Source organism: Lepidochelys kempii, chromosome 3 (assembly GCF_965140285.1).
Source record: "Lepidochelys kempii isolate rLepKem1 chromosome 3, rLepKem1.hap1, whole genome shotgun sequence".
Classification (NCBI taxonomy): domain Eukaryota; kingdom Metazoa; phylum Chordata; order Testudines; family Cheloniidae; genus Lepidochelys; species Lepidochelys kempii.
In genome coordinates this window covers 128,871,029-128,885,109 of record NC_136382.1, presented here as the reverse complement: position 1 = coordinate 128,885,109, position 14,081 = coordinate 128,871,029, and positions in this window count along the sequence as shown.

Genomic DNA, 14,081 nt, shown 5'->3' with positions numbered 1-14,081 from the left:
ATGCTCATTAGGATCAAGCCAATACACAATAAAAACATTTCCACATTTGTTTTCCTCACAGAGGAAATCCAACAAATCCTCTTCACATATCTTTCTTCAGCAGCATAATGCTGTGAAAGAATGCAAAAAATGTCGAGAATAATTAGTGATTCACTTAAATGTCTAGCACTGAGCCTGCTGCATTTTAGGGGTGAGAAATGTGTCACTTCTACAATGATTTTAATTAGCAAATGTGTAGTTCAAATGGCTGAGGTAGAAATAACTTTGTGTAGCTCTCCCGTGCAACAACTAACATCTTTTGTTGTTACCAGACACCTCTACTGAATCAGGATCATCCATCAGTGAAATGTATGGAGCAGCTCAAGAGCTGCCTTTGTCAAAGACAGAAATTTACACTTAAGGATGGGAGCAAATTGCCCATAGCCATCAAAAAGGAAGGAGAATTAAAGGAGCTTTAGGAGGAATTTACAGTACAGAACACAATGATGAACGTAATGACTTCATTAATTCATGTATTGCTTTAATAATGTTGGAATTAGATAATTACAGACGCTCTTGGCCTTGACACAAGTTTTCAAGTTCACACCAGGACTAGAGCTCATTCCCAATGTCTATGCCATGGGGCAGAACCAGGAAATATCTATCCTATTATAAATGCCATCCTTCAGATAAGACCTTAGTCTGAGGTTGCTTCTGGTCCACTAAGGTGCCTATTCAAGTGGAAGGTAATAGATCCCTTGGTACTCTTTGAAAACAGTAGGCATTAACTTGTGTGCAGGCCAATTTCTGTCTTCCTTTCAGTAAATGTTCAACGCTGCATGCGAGCTTCTGGTCACACAATGAATTTTACACAGCCCAGCTTCATCCCTGGATTCTGCTGGCTTCCACAGGCATAACCCTGCATGCAGAATCCTCAGTGGTGCAAAGTCTGCCTACAGGAGGCTTACAGAGAAACAAGGTGCCCGCAATCCCTGCCTCTGTCAGGGGACCTGGATCCAGCCAGCCATGCCCCATAAGAAGACAGCACAAATGAAGGACATTATAGGGGCTAGGGACTGCACTGATTCAACACATCATCCAGGCAACCTTCAGTGTCAGAGCTCCTATAAAGACCCACCAGCAGTTAAAGGCACTGTCCCTGGTGTATTTAGTAGGGAACAATAACACAGCAGTGCAAAAACCATAGGCACTACCTCAGGAAGATTCCTCCCAAGGCACAGTGAGCCCTCTAGCACAGGGGGTGCAATTTGAACCCTGGTTTCCACCCGGGATGAATCCAGTCCTCTGCATATCAAGCTCGCTCCCAATGAAATTGCTTGAGATGTGCAGCTTGCGTATGTACGTTGGACTATAAAGCCATCTTGAAAACCCTAAAAATTCGGCATTTCTGAAATTATACACATCCATCCATTTACAACTTGGCATTTACCACAGACACTGCCTAGTGGGATCTGGGATACCATGGTTATTTCCTATTCTGTGTACAGGGAGCTGTTGTGGATCGAGCCATGAGTAAACGCTCAGTTCAATTTTTTGTACTGCTACTTTTCAAACTTAAAATCATTGTTATTTTTCTAACTTCACTGAAGTGCGGATGATTTCTGGAGTAAAAGCTTATACAAGAGCAGAAGTCGAGCCTCCATTAATTCTGTTAAGTCTGTATGTTATTATAACAGACTGTTGTTGACTAAGATTGGGTTTTTTTTAAAAAAAGGATCCAGCATTTTTTCTTTCTCCGTCAGCTGCTAGATAGATCAGCATTTGTAAATAAAGACACAGTAGTTCAAATCCATCCTTGGTGTAACTTCATTGAAGTCAGTCCAGGGATGAATTTGGCCTATTGCATGCAAGTCTTAAGATGTCAGTGAGTGGGGATGATTGGAATAACAGCTGGAGAATGAGAAGGAAGGTTTCAGAACATTCTTTCTTTAATGGGCCACAGTCTAAAGAAATATCAGCACTTATTTGTGGCTTCTTTGTGGGAAAGGCCTCCATTGGGTCACATATATTTGTGGTAGAGTGAGGGAGGTAATAGGGCTGTGCTAGAGACATTTTTCATATTCATTTCTGGTTTGGAAAATGCAAAATCAAGTACAGAAACGAGTCTCAGTAAATTGTAAGCCTCCCCATCCCTACAAGGCCACAAACCTATGAAGACACTACAGACCTACTAACTTTGCAAACTAGGCTACCCAAAATCCCATAGGAAACCTAACACCAAAAATTGCAAACTCAGGTATCTAAAATCAGGCATCTTGACTTCAGTGGGAGCAACACTTCTGACAACCAGGTTTCTTATTTTGGGTACCAAACTTTACGCACCCAAGTTAGAAAATATCAGCCTAACAGTCCTCCGAAAAGATCCATGATATTTTCACATGCTCCTTGATGCTACATCAGTCCATACACTCTCCAAATGCCTTTAAATTAACTCCTCCACAGTGCCAGAGGTTTAGAATACCCAGATTATTTCCAATTAAAAAAAAAAAATCACAGAGGACCCTTTGAAGCACTTATACCTTCAGGGGAACAGCTTCTTATTATTCAACATCTATATGTTCAGGACATCCCACAGGTGGTCAGCAGCACAATTCTAAGCCAATGATCCAGACTAACACTAGCAGTGGGCAAATTCCAACAAATCCAGAAAGAAAAGGAGTACTTGTGGCACCTTAGAGACGAACCAATTTATTTGAGCACAAGCTTTCGTGAGGGACTAACCAATTTATTTGAGCATAAGCTTTCGTGAGGGACTCACGAAAGCTTATGCTCAAATAAATTGGTTAGTCTCTAAGGTGCCACAAGTACTCCTTTTCTTTTTGCGAATACAGACTAACACAGCTGCTACTCTGAAACAAATCCAGGGGTTCAGTTCTGAGAAGAACATTTCTGCTTGTTACAGGCTGGGAGCTGGAAAAGTAGAGTCACAGGAAAATGAGGAGAAAAGGTGAGTTAACTTTTTATCGCCTCAGAAAGTTTGGTTCAGTTTCATATTGGGATGAAGGGTTAGCTGGGGAAGTTGTTATTTTATCAGAATGTATTTGCCAAGCCCTACCCATTTATGCACTCTCTGCACAGTGCTTTGGAAATGTGCCCTTACCACTGTGTTTTAAGCTGAAAGACATTGAGCTTCAAGAAAAAGAAAAAGTTAAAGAAAATATAATTGTTCTAGCTACATACTGAGCATACTGCCTCCCTGGCACATTCCAGGCTGGCTTAGCAACAGACACATTGCAATTTACCGTGCTAGATTCTTTCTGAAGAGGAATTGAGGCTAAGTCAGTTCAATTTTGAGATTCCAGCCATGGGGTTCTTAGCTTTTGCCCGAGGCAATTAACTTATTTCCTGTCTTTGGTATTAAAATTAAGAATTAGAAAAGTTAGTTCTCTATTCCTCATTAGGAAGGTCACCTGATTTGACCCTGAGTCACTTCACTTGGCCACACAAAGGCAGTAGCAGAGACAGTTGCAAGCAACGTGACAATTGGTAGCATCTTAATATGTGACTTGGAAACTATTTTTTTTAACCTTTCTCCATAGTAAGGTGGTGAAAGTAGGTAATTGCCGGGGACATAACCTAAGTATCCCATGCTGACAGCATTGGAATTAGACAGATTCCCAGTCTCAGTTGCTCCATAAGCATTTTATTGCATTGGGCCAAATGAATGGATTTTGTGTTCAGCGGAGGAAGGGGATTTTCCTGCATGCACATGCATGTGTGTGTAGTCCTCTTCAAAGCCATTTTTTTGGAAGTAAAAAAGAAAGGACTCGGGGATACAAAGGGATGCTTATGCTTCTGTATCATCAGATTATAAGTCTGGCTATATTATCAAATGAAATTAATCCCTAGTGTTAAAAGCAGGGGAAAGGAGGTACAGCTGACCAAAAGTAGTGCTGTGCAAAATTTTTACAACACACACTGAAACCAGACCATTTTTTTTACAGACTTGAGATAATTTGACCAAGGATTGAGAGCTTTTCTTTGAGAATGGGCTGAATTTCTAGGAGATGATTCGTGCAAGATATCTATCCAGTTTTGTAGCCCAAGTGATTCAAATAAGCTTCTGATGAGAAATCACACTCTTACTTGCTTATCCGGATCGAACCTGAAGTCTGAATCATTTCAGTTTCACCCTTTACTAGTTGGCACATTCAAAAACACATCCCAAACAAGGCAAAGATGCAACAGAAATGTAAAATACTTTTATTAAAGTGTGTATAATTGTTGAGAAGTTTCCTCGTCTTTGGTGCTGTTTGTAGGTCTTGTTTGTTCTTGGTGTCTTAACTGTTTTTTCCTGAGCCACCTTTGTTGTTGTTACAAAATCATAATTTATTGTTTATTATTTTCCATTTCAGTAGTGCCCCAAATATGCTACGTGCTTTAGCAGTCTTCATTTCTAATGTTCAATATAGATGCTGAGCAAGAATTGGGATAAAGAATCTAAGAACCAAAAAGAAAGACAAATTCCACAGCACTTGAGACAAGAAAACCTTTTTCACAATATGGAGATGAGTTAGCATAAAAAAGCACTCCATAGCTAGGGCGAGATAACAAGAGAGGACTGAGATAATGACCAGTAGGGCTGGCAGATAGGCAGGGAGATAGATAACAAAGGATATTTTAAGTTTTGTTTTTATTTCAGGGTTAATAATTCTCAGACCCTGCGGTTAGTATGCAAACACGAAACAGCCTCCTATATTAAGTAACATCAATGTTGTTGTCAAGGAACCATGTGTGTCATATAAATACAAAGGGATTGGAGGCCAAGTATTTAGAGTTATTGAATGACAGATGTGTTTACATCATCAACAGCCAAAGGATTCTTTCCAAGCTATACCTATGCTGACAGCTGCTCAAGGGATTACATACCTTCCCTCCCTGCCACTCCTCATCACGACCCCTCCACCCACATTCAATCACATCTCTGTCAGACTTCTCAGCAGCTGGGAATATCTCCTAGATTGGCAAGAGATCATCTCTGAAAGAATTTCTCTTTTCCCCCAGAGACTCATCAAACTGTGAAGATTAACCACAGTGTGTGTACGAAATGTTAATAATGGAATGTTTGGATATCCATCGGCACTCAGCCTCCACTGCCTTAGCTTTAGAAATGCATTTTCTGGTCTAGGGTTCATTTCTATGTCATGGGGGTATGCATGTCAAAATACAAGTTAAGGGAGCTTGGGTGTAATTACCCCAGAGGCAGGCATGAGGCTAAACAAACTGCAGAAAAGGACAGAAGACATCTTCGAAATTAGATTGTAGGCTCCTTGGGGAAGGGCCAGGGTAGTTGGACTGATTTTTCCACTGCCTTTCTTTTTGTGGTGTCATTTACACCTGTGCAAAATGCATCTACAATGCTACCACTCTGACTGAGTGGCCTTATGCACCCTCTTTGCACTGATGTGAATGACCCAACAAGGCAGTGGTGAATCAGCCTCCCCCCATGTGTCTGATCCTCCTCCTCGACCAGTTTTGAACCAAGGTACCACCACTGACACCAGTAGAATTACACCCGATTTACACCAGTGTGAGTTGAACATCAGCACCTGTCTCTCTATTCTATATTGAAAGTACCATGGGCAGCCATAATGCTATATGCAAGTGTTAGATAACAATAAAACCACTCCATGTTTTATGAATTATTTCATACAAACACTATCCCAGAATGTCTCCGCCAATCAAATAATATAATTATGGAACTCAAAAATAGCAGAAGGCAAGAGTAATTAAGAGCAATAGGCCAAAGGGGAAAGGCTGCTTTCAAATGGGATTGAAATATGATAGAGAACTGATGAGGTGAAGAGATGGCAGGAGCTGCAAAGGAGGCCCATGTGAGACTCCAGAGGGGAGTCCTAGTTGAGTAGAAGACAGAAGGCGAGCAGACAAAGCCATTGTCCTTTAATTAGAATGGAACAAATCCACTGAAGAATTTAAAACAAGGGTCCTTATTCCTCTCTCATACTAGATCTACAGCAGCGTAACACCACTAAATTCAATACATTTGCTATTGCATTACATTGGAGTAGCTGAAAGGAGAACCAGGCCCCAAAGTAGCAAGTTTGAACTGGATCCTGAAATTAAAGGGAAAGACTCAATACCTCTGAGGAGGGGTGACGCAAATGAACATCACTGTACATGTAAAATGATGGATAGTAACCTTCTGTTCAAAACAAGGCTCAACCAAGATTTCTCAAATCAGTTGGGTTTTGACTACACTAGAATTATTTTCAGCACTGGTTCAGCTCTGCCTGTTCCTGGTATCTGGTGTCAGCAATGGTTAAAAGTCCTACTGTAGGAAGACTGTAGACTTTGGGGACTGATGATTCAGGGACTGGTGATGAGATATGGATTTTTTAATCTCTGGGCAACAGGTTCCAGTCCAGAGTAGGCAGACAATTTAACATTTTCATCCATGGCCAATAATTTGGGGTGCTTTGATTTTTTGGTTGCCCAATGTGAGACATGCATCTTTTTATTATTCCTCGTTGCTTAATCCAACTCCTACTGAAGTCAAAGAGAGTCTCTCCATAGGCTTTAGTGCGAGTTGGATCAGGCTCTTTAATGGTTAAAAAGTCACCTGTTTTTTTCATCACACTCATGACAAACTGGAATGACCCAACATTGCATTGTCTGTTATGTCTTCTTATAGCTTAATTCATGAGGTTGAGCTGAGGGTTTTTTTTTAAAAAAAAAAGAGTCAAGAAAATAAAAAAGAAAAGAGGAAAATATAAGAATCTGATGGAAAGAAAAAAATAATGTTGTAGTGAAACCCATTTGAAAACCTCTAGAGCTGGGAGGTTCACCCCATAAGAAACATTTTGATTTTTCAGCAAAAAAATCAAAAGCTAAAACTTTTTGGCTTACAAATGGAAAATTTCTGTCACAAAAAATGTTCCTGCTTTTAGTTCAGGTGCGCTGTGCCTCTGTTGTCCTATCTAAACCTAGCTCCCTGGTTGGATTACATATCCCATCATTCGCCACACTTTCCCCTGGTACAGAGCCACCGTGGTGCATGAGGAGACTCCCTAACCAGTGTGGATCATAAGAGATGTAGTCTGACTGAGGAACCCAGCTCATAAAAGAGAATGGAGGTATCAGGCACCTGAATGATCAATCCTATGAGGAACCAGGCCAGCAACTCCAAAAATCAATTTTTCTTTTGGTTTTAGGCCAAAAAGTCAAATATTTTCAGTTCAGTTTCAAAAAGACAACACTTTTCATTCAAAAAACCCATTTAATCAAAAACACAAATTCTGGTCAAAAAATAATTTTGAGGGGAATATTTTGACCAGCTGCACTTTAGTTTAGAAGGCAGGTCTAGACAGAGGACCAGATCTTCAGTTGCAGTGGAGCTACACTGATTTACACCAGCTGAGTATCAGTTCAGCCCCTCTTACTTACAGGTAAAGGTTAGGGAGATGGCAGTTGAATGATGCTTGTTCTGTTCTTTTTTCTCCTGAAAAGCTCTGTAAGGTCCTAACCTGAAGTTCTAAAAAGACAGGGATCACCAAACACTGATTTTTCATCTCTTTCACCCCGTCCCATCAAACTTCAATGCTGGACCAAATACATGAGTAAAACAGATTGAATTATCCTACAATTTATTTATTTCTTAAATCTTGAATACACAAAGGCCAGGAAATTCACAGATCTATAGAAACCACTCATTCTGACTGACAGAATAGCCTATGGCAGTTTATTATATTTTGTCCTGTTGGAATTGGCTCTTGCTTCTCAATGCCAGTATTGTGCACTGATGAGCTATTTCAGAAGGAAATTGGCTATCTATTGTTGAGTAACTGGGAGTTATTTAAGCACTTCTATTGGAAAACTCATAGAAATGTCTTATCCTGTATCGCTCTGTTTTCGTTATCTATTGGGTATAGAGCAAAATCAGGACAAATAAGGAGGAGAAGAGAGAAAATAGGAAGACCATGGGGGATTTCATTGGTCTCAGGCTAGCTCAGAAAAAACCCCCACCACCAAAGTGACACTAATTAGTACTTAGCAATAGTTTAACCCTTGTCTCTCAGTGTTTAAGCACTGGTTAGAGGTACTAATGTTTGGTTCTAGTGTTGTTCCTCCCCTGCCCATGACTTACAAATGAACCAACACTCTCTGCATCATTAGTCCAATGTGGCCACACTTGGTATATAAAAAGCTGTATTTAGAGTAGCTTGAGGAAGCTGTATTTTACACCTTTGTTACATGCTCTTGCCTCTTATAATATATATCGGGGAACAGAGGGATGGGAGGGGACATGGGGTACAATTTCCATTATTAAAGCATAATTTACTTATTGGTCTTCCAATTTTTCACCCGCTGCAGTTGGTCTCTGCATTTCAATTGCACTGCGCCTGCCACCCTGTGACAGAGCTCCCATTTTCATGTACATTCAAAAAATACTTTGATACAAAAATCTCCATAGTTAAATCACATTCTTTAATATAACCAGTTGCAAAAACACTGTCTGCAACAAAATGTCCACTACACTACATTACCCACAAGGCCTAGAGCTTCAGGTCAGGGTTCACATTAACAACTCAGATATAAGAAGTCCCAACTGCTGGCCAGAAAAGAAGTTCTAGAAAAAAGAGGGAAGACAGCCAGGGTAAGTAGTAGGTTCTCAGCTCATTACCCATGTTACTGAACAGACAAACCCACAATATGAAAACAACAAATAAGATATGGCAGCTTTCATGATAAATAACCCACTCCAGTATTTGTCAACCCTGTCTGGGTTGCCCAGTGTCACATTAGTCTAATTTATTCACTTATCCCCAGAAAGAACAAACCACTGCTAAATTCAAAAGTCCTCTTAAAGGCCTTTAAATACGTTTTCTATTCAAAAGCCTCCTTTCCACAGGTTGAACTGTAACAATTTTCAGTCCCTCAATTCCCTGTCTCCAGACTCTCACTCCTCAACAAGTTTCTCTAGTTCGTTCTGTGTCCCCCTCAAATCAGCGGGGCTCTGCATGGGTGCAAAAGTCCAGGGTTGTTGATCCTGTTGCCCAACAGACTCAGTTCAGTTCACCTACCTAGAAGTTACATACTCTGTTGTCCATTGTCATTCCCCTAAGCTACACCTTCCCCTACGTATACTCTCAAAGAGGGCTATGCAAAATGACCACTATTCACTGAGAATACCCATTTATGAAATCATAAATAGGTGACCTGACAGCAACACCTCATCTTTAAACACCTCTGAATTTTAAGCAAGCTCAGGTCCGAGTCCAAGGTTGCAGCTGGAGCCCACCATGAGTATTTTTACAGGCTTTTGTGAATTTGACCCAGGGCAATATCCACCACAAAATATACCCTTTTCCGGTGAAATATCTGAAATGACAGCCACACCAAATTACATCTTGCCATCAATTTGCCCAGGATGGAAATGTAGCTTTTTGCTGTGAAAATCTATTTTTCTTTTTTTCATTCTGCAAAATTTCTCCCTCCCCCCTTCACACACCCTTATTTATGGTTTATGGCCTGTGTTATACAGGAGGTCAGACTAGATGATCTAATAATCCCTTCTGGCCTTACAAATCTCTGAATCTTTTAATCTAATTCATGTGCTATAATTTATCTTTGAGGTCTACAGACCATTTTCCACAGACTCATTTCAGCTTTCGCTGGTGCTGGTAATAGCTCACCTTACCCGATCACTCTTGTTACAGTGTGTATGGTAACACCCATTGTTTCATGTTCTCTGTGTATATAAATCTCCCCACTGTATTTTCCACTGAATGCATCCGATGAAGTGAGCTGTAGCTCACGAAAGCTTATGCTCAAATAAATTTGTTAGTCTCTAAGGTGCAACAAGAACTCCAGATCTATTTTGCAGTCTCCAGGGGTTTAACTCCATGTCTGAATGTTTGGGTGTTTAATGAACCTGAGCTGGAACTCCGATCACTAATACCCATGTGAAAAAGGGAACTATAAACCTGTACTCCTACTTTTCGTTTTCCCTTTTGGTTGATAGATGTGTAGAGATGTAAACTAAACACACACACACACACACACACACAATCTCTTAAGCCACTCAACTTAGTCATGCCATTTACAGTAAAAGTGAAAAACAAACTGATGAAAAGTTTTTAAATACAGGCTTATGGCCAGAAAGGCGAGGAATTTCTCCACAGGATACTGTACTTAGTTAGGTGGGCTGAATAAAGCTAACCTACATACTTTTCCCTTTAATTACAGACCCACCTTCTTACAGCATAAAGCAGATTGCTGAATAGCTTTGGATGCCGTCCGTGGTATGGTTATCTAGGTACTCCAATATCATAGTGCACATATTATTTAAAAGTAAAAACAAATCCCCAACTTTATACCATGTCCCTGCAAGCTCTCTGAGCCCTTACCGTACATATGAATGCAGAGGGACTTGTGAGAGCCTGATTTTCTTGCATGACAAAGCACCAGAATAGCTTTTGATGGCAGGTCATTCAGCCACAGGGTGCTACAGGACCAAACCGTATCTTATGCAACAGATAACTTCCTCTGGTCCTAAATGAAAGCTCCATCACAGGGGGTCTGGGAGGAACTTCTCTATTATTCTCATTTTGTTCATCTCTCTGTATTTGGTTGCCCAGCTCAAATGCACCTGTTTTCACAAAAACCGTCTTTGTTAACATGGATTCCTGCACAGTGTTAAAATCCACTGAACATGGTCAAAAGGTCACTTATTGTAGCCCATTTCATCTAAAAAAGTCTTCTCTGTCCTGTTTGTAATTTCTTGTTTCCCTTGGGTACAATATTTAACTTATGTAGATTCTGCTTTCTTTATCCTCCAGCACACTCTCAGGTGCATGGGGTATCTGCTAGTTGCCGACATTTATTTTGGTCTTGTGCTGGTCTGTTCAGCCTTCCGAGTGTCATGTTGATGGATCTGGCTTCTTTCTCTATTGTTCTGAATAATGTTTCTCTAGGTCGCCCTCTTTTTCTTTTTTCAGCTGGTGTCCATATTATCTCTTGACCGGGAAGTCATGTTGGTGGCTTCCTTCAAGCGTGTCTTAAATATTTTCATCTTCATCATCTTACAATGTTTAATGCTTTGGGTTGGTTTGCTGTACTTAGAATTTCTGATGTTGCAAGAAACTCTTTCCAATGGACTCTGAATGTTGTAGGTTTCCATGATTCTGCTCCATAAAAGACAGACATGATGCCAGTGTGAAAAATTTGCCTTTTGCACTTACTTTCCTCACAACTTGCTTAGCTTACCATAAGAATAAGGTGCATGCACTCTCCCATGCTCCCGTATCAGATGGGAATTAAAAGTTTATTCTGAACCTTGCCAGGCCATAAGCTTTTTGGTGAGATATGACTGACAGATATTAGCATCAACACTGTTCATCATGTTCAATTGATCATGGTGCCATGTAGCCTTCATCATAGCTCCCTGAAAGTTTATTGCTCAGCCTCACTCTCTCATTTCCTCTAAAGCTTTCCCAGCTTTTGTGATTGCATGCTGGGTTTTTCCTCTTTCCGAAGCTGGACAAAGATTTAATTGGTTTCACTTTTTCCATTCTTGGTGTCAGATATCCCAGGGTCCCATTTTAGTGCCTAATCCTGCACCATTGAAGTGAATGGCAGCTTTACCATTGACTTCAATGGATGCAGGAGCAAGGCCTTTATGGCATTGCATGGTACTTAAAATTAACTTATATGAGCATTATCATCCTCTTCCTCATGTGCTCAGTCAAACATGGGTAGATGAATGGGGACAGATAGATTGCCAAGCTCAATTAATAGCTCGATGTACATTGCTAAAGCAAAGTTCATATAGTTTGTGACCACATCAGATAATATCTTCCTGATAAATGCATCCCTCTACCTTTTCCCTAATAAATTATCTAGGAAAGCTCTACATTGTACATGAAGAATAAAGATCATTTGACTTAAAAGAACACGTGACATGAGAATGTATGTATCCTGGGCTAGCAAGGACTAGGAGCACCCAATTCCCTTTGTCTACATAAGTAATTGTGTTGCCTGGCTCTGAGGGATCGCTGCTTGTTCTACATCTCAGCCTCAATCCTGTTTGGGACCAGCACAGATTCTCCCATCTGTAGCATAGTGGACAAAGGAAGGATGGTTCAGTGGTCAGGGCAGTAACGTGGGACTTGAGAGACCTGGGTTCAATTCACTGCTCTTCTTCTGTGATTTTGGGCAAACTACTTAATCTAGCTATGACTCAGTTTGCCATCTGTAATATGGGGAGAGCAGCACTTCCGTACCTCACAGACGTATTATGAGGGTGAATATATTAAAGATTGTGAGGTACTCTGTACTATGGCAATGGGGACCATATAAGTACCTAAGGTAGATACGAGGTGCAGAAATGGAACCTTATGGGTATTCTACCTGTAGCCCGCCTGGAAGGTCTTGTGCTGGTTTTCTGGGCCATGGGTGAATTTCAGCCATCAGGTGTAATGTTAGGTTACCTGTGGGGAATTATGGATGCGTTAAAGGGAGAGCAAAGGTCTTATTGTGTGTGTACATATTTCAAACTTAGATCTACCTCATGGCATCCAGGGTGTGATACAATGCTTTATTTGCTGTTCACTGGGGCTTGATCTCACATTTCCTGCACAACCCCATTGCAGTTAATGTATGTTTTGGTTTCATAAAGAATCCAGCATCCACCTGTGGCTTATTACTGGCCATGTATTTGGCTGCAGTTCAGGAAGCACTCCAATGGCATTAATATTGGATCTTTGTTCTGTCTTTTGATATTGTTTACATGGCCTCTCCCTGCTCTGTTAATTCCCAGTGACATCTTTAAAAGTTAATTTCTTCCCTTTGAAATGTGGAAAATAGTTTAAATCCCATATGTTGACAAATACAAGGATATAAAATCCTTTAAAATAATATTCAATCTTGGGCTTGACTCAGAAGACCTACACGCTTTATGCTGAGGCCCAAAATGCAAACATTAGAAGGCTCCACCACAGATAAGAAAGGTTCCGGAATTTTAATCAGTGTCATGGCCAGTTCTTCATCATATGCTGACTTGCACACAAAAAACATTTATTTCCCTGTTTCTTAGCACACTGATTGTGAGTCTATATGGCCCAGAGTAGTTTTCAGTGCATAATGGCTATTGCTAGATGGATGCCTCGTTGTTTTTTTTAAATTAAATGTCTTTTGTTTTTTTTCACTCGGAATTTTGGAATGTTGTATTGATTGTCTGTTATCTGTCAAGGCATCACTCAGCAACCAAGCAACTCTCTGCTGGAGACTGTCCTGCTTTTACAATTAGAAATAGAAAGCTATTGTCACTGCACAATGACGCCTCTGAGGTCTGGTCCAGTGTTTTGGGAGGGTTTGCTTACACTACAATTAGATCTAAAGCATACACGAACTGGTTGTGACTTGGAAAAAAATGTTTAGTTCAAAAAGAGAAGAACACCACTGCACCATTAAATGCTTCTAATGCATATAGAGATTAGTTGCAGAATCCCACCCCCCAATTTTGTATGTTTCTGCCACTTTTTCCCAGTTAAAATATTTCACAGCAATAAAAAATATTGAAATATGTTTCTACAAAAGATACGACCAATTAAAATTGCATTTTACATTGTGTTTAACAAAAACCTAGTTGGAAAAAGATTAACTCAGCTTCAAAGAGTTATGATATTTATAAAAACAGCCTTGCTGGGAAAAGATGGCCATTTAAATGATAAATTAGATGCTGTTAAGGCTAATTTTGGCCCTTCTTTGAGCCTTCATAAAATCCCATACATGGAAAATGAATTAGGCAGAGGGTCAGGAGGGACAAAGTTATTCCTAATTACGTCTTATTTGGTATGACCATTCTGAACATGGCTCTTTGCATAGATATCAGCTACTAATAAAGTACATGTTAGACTGTGCATATTATAAAATATAGATTATACGAACCAAAATCCTGACTCCAAATAGTCCTAAACCTTATGGAAATTCAGGTCTGCATTCAAAGTTTGGGGAGTTGGGGGCGGGGGAGTTTTTAAAGTTACAAAGTAGCTGTGTCAAATGGGGGTGTAACTATTTTTTTTTACCTGCATAGCTGGGACAGTATAAGCCCCAGTGTAGAC